Here is a 3,694-nt window from a genome sequence, read left to right as displayed (position 1 = left end):
TCTAGTGCCGCGTTGAGCGACAGTAGAGTGCCGATAAGCACCAATTGTGTGTTGTAGGTCTGGGAGCATTTGGCTCTCGAGCATTGAGCACCAGCCTCTAGTGCTAAGCGCTAGTTTTTATGAATGTTGTGGTGCTGAGCGATGGCATGATGCCCCTGAGCGCCAGTTTTTGCAAGGCGAATGATGCTGAGCACCAAATGCCTTATTTTGTCTATTTCTGTTGTTTGGATCTTTTGAATGTTTTACGATTAATGCTAAGCATGTTTTATGGCTTTTATTATTATAAATTGAGGTGACTATGTTGTTGTGAGTAGAGTTGTCAAAATGAGTTATAATCTGTTATCCAACTTAGCCCACCACAGGTTCAAGCCGAATTGGGTTAAAAAAATTGAAATTTTTTGTACGGGCAAAAAATTAACCTGGCCCACTAAGAGCCCGACTCACCCTGGTTGAACACGTGGTGAGCCAGGTTGGCTCACCAACCCACCAAATTCTAAATATTAAATTATTTAATTGAAATTACATTAAAAAATAGAAGCCTTAAAACCTATTTGTCTCTCCCTCAAATGAAAGTTTCTTTCTTCTCCTTTACGGAGGCTCATTTCTTCTCTTCCTTCGAAGGCTCATTTCTTCTCCTTCTTGATATCTTCTGCTTTAGGACTCTGACTGACGACGTGATTACTTCTCTGATCGACGACTGTACTCCGATGATAGTGTTGCGTTACCACTCCAAACAAGTTCCTTCACAGTCAAGTGTGGTAAGGAATACTAGGATTGCTCTTTACTTCTTTTAAGCTTGTGTTATTGTAGCTTTGACTTGGTTTTTTGTTATTGTTATTGTATCTCAACTGTTTTTTTTATTATTAAAAGAGAAGGTTGTGATTGTAGAATAGAAGAAAGTAGATTCCATAGGCGACTACAGTAGTTTAAATAGCTTCATCCTCATTGCAATAATTGTTTTGGCATTTTTCTTTCTTTGACTTTATCTTTTGTTATTGGCTGAAAGAAAGCATATTTGTTATCTATATTGACTACGGTCCTTGTATTGTACAAAGGGCGAAATGCATATGGTAAAAGTATTTTTAGAGGAATAAAAATATTCTCTAAAAGTTGTCTTCCACAAAGTTCTCGTTTGAAAGCAATCATTTGTTACTGTCATGGATATGCAAACACTTGCACATTTTACTTTGAAGGCATGAAAAGATTTATAATTAATGAGAGAGTGGTTTAATATGATTATGCAAAAAAAAGAAGTAGATAATATGTCATTTTATCTTGCTTTTAAGAGTTGCAAGGAAGTTAGAATCTTTTGTATTTGGAGTAATTGTATTAGATTACCCTAGATTTGGCCTATCAGATGGTCTTCATGGTTACCACTATAAGAATGTTAGCAAATGGCGTCGACTAAAATGGGATGCGACATGGTGAAAGCCCACACTAATATGCCTATGGCATCGGTCATGCAACGAAACGATGTGGGACGTCAAAACCACCAATGCAAAGGCTATTTGCCTTCGCTAAAGGACGACGAATAGTAGCTTCTTTGTTAACGTCTAAACCGACGTGAAGGGGAAAATACCATAATTAGTAAAGGATGTGTGTGCCAAGCCCATGCATGATAGCGTCGATTTTGCGTCGGCTTAGCCCACACAAGTAATATTGATTTTAGAATTGCAAAATCTATTTTGTTACACATCCGAGAACCTACTTCAGCCAAATCATTATAGTCCAATATATTTAATTCATTCAGAATTGAAATTGCAAACACTAAAATTAAGTGACATTGATACTTAGCTAATTAAAAGAGAAAATTACAATAGTCATGCATAATCCATCAAAGTTCAAGATACACATAATATCATAATACAAGCCCAAGATGTTTATAACTAGTCTATTCACTGTCATTACATTCTAAACTATACAATTGAACCTAATGATCCTAGTAAGAGTGAGATCCAAGCCATAGTCCACAAGAGAAATATTGTAAAGATCTCCTCTTGTTTACAAATTCTTTGATTTGTTGGTTTGATCTTCATAGAAATAAAGCATACCAAACAACGATGAGAATCAAGGTGTTAAGCATCCAACCTCAATAATTGCTTAAGAACCTACAAGTCAATAGATTGAGAAGAAAACATTTAATTGACATCATATTAAAAAATGGGAAACTGCAAAAGCTAGCAAGTTTTATAATGTTAAGAAATGAAAAATAACACATAGATACAACATAGAGGCCCCTAAACTTGAAGTGTCTAAGAAGACACTGAATTGTTAATCCTAATAAATTACAAAGCTGACAATTAATAGCTTTAAATATGATTTTGTAACCCACCCCAACCATGGGCTCAAAAATATAAAAAAATTTTGGCTCTCATTCTACATAAAATATTTTATTTTCTCATATATAACTCAAAAAAGAGAATGTATCTCCAACGAGTCAGGTGAATTCTTTTGAAGCAATTTCAAGTAATTTGTTGCTTCCAACAACATATCTTCAACCTAAGAAGGAGAAAAAAATGCACAATGAATAGTAAATTATCAACATCAACTACAATAATTGAATCTGCATAATTTATCAGAATGATTTCCATCAAATGCATCAATAAATTTTCACATAAACATATCATTGCTAATTCGTTTTTGATAAAAGCATTTCAGGGGTTTGCCTTAACCATCATTATTTAGCTTTAAAGAATGACCTGACCTATAATACATTTGATTATTCACTATAAATCTTTGAAAATCTTTTCTGAAAAAAAATTACTCAACCAATGGGCTTCGATCACTAACCTTGATGCTTCAGAAATCCACCTATTGCAAACCCAAACCCCTTGCAATGTCCAGAATCGGCTGTTCGCAAAGAAAAGGGCGACTCTCGCAATTCGCTTTTTTGGAACTTTGTTCGCAGTCACAAAAAGGGGTTCGCAAAGCTGGCTACGTCCCTTGTCAAAGAAACTGAACCCTTGTCACACGTCGCACAAAAAAGGGTACACAGAGAAAGCTAAAGCTAGTCGTTTGTCAGAGAAGCTGGGCTCGTTGTAGTCTCGATCCAACTCTTTATGCTCATGTTCTGGAGTTAAGAATAGGAACCCGCGCTTGCAATCAAAGGCGAAAAGTTGAAAAAAAAAGGGGGGGAAAGGTCAAAATGAGAAGGGGAAACGGTGAAACTATGCTCGCCATCAGTGGGGAATGTGAAATCTAAAACTTTTCTCGTCTAAGTTAACCTAATCAAAATGTGTTTCTTTAATTTATAAAGTATATGTGTGGGCTGAGGCAAACAATTTCATTTAATATGCCTAAGTCATCCAACGTCATCAATTTTACTATGTTGCGTCGGTTTAGCCGACGCCATATGTAAATTAATAATGTTTCCTATTTTATTAAAGTTAACGAGAATTGATATTTTTTTTTCTTCTAATAATTTTTATTATTAGAATCGGCTTTTCATAAGTATAGCCGACGTCTTTGCGTCTACCACCACCGACACCATTTTTTGAAAGCTAAAAACAAACATTCTTGTAGTCCTAACTTTGAAAATCTAGTGAATGATGTCATCGAAAATTTCTCAAAAATTAAGGGTAAGATTTAATTTTCCACTGTTTCAGATTATTCTTTATAGTGTCAACTGTGGGTTTTCTCAAATGTTTGCATGAAGTTTTCTTCCTGAACAAACAATAAAACTTAAATACAACTT

The 3,694-nt window shown here is 35.0% G+C and overlaps 1 long non-coding RNA gene across 1 annotated transcript; it reads right to left on the bottom strand.

Moving 5' to 3' along the window:
• Positions 1-1,836: 1,836 nt before the first annotated feature.
• On the bottom strand, positions 1,837-3,229 carry LOC114182557. Its single transcript, XR_003604120.1, has 2 exons — positions 2,791-3,229; positions 1,837-2,108 (listed from the first exon to the last, which is right to left on the bottom strand). It is a non-coding gene; the product is annotated as an uncharacterized LOC114182557 (long non-coding RNA).
• Between the last annotated feature and the right edge of the window lie 465 nt (positions 3,230-3,694).

The sequence above is a fragment of the Vigna unguiculata genome, chromosome 4 (assembly GCF_004118075.2).
Source record: "Vigna unguiculata cultivar IT97K-499-35 chromosome 4, ASM411807v1, whole genome shotgun sequence".
Classification (NCBI taxonomy): Eukaryota; Viridiplantae; Streptophyta; class Magnoliopsida; order Fabales; family Fabaceae; genus Vigna; species Vigna unguiculata.
This window is presented reverse-complemented; position numbering and strand designations above follow the sequence as displayed.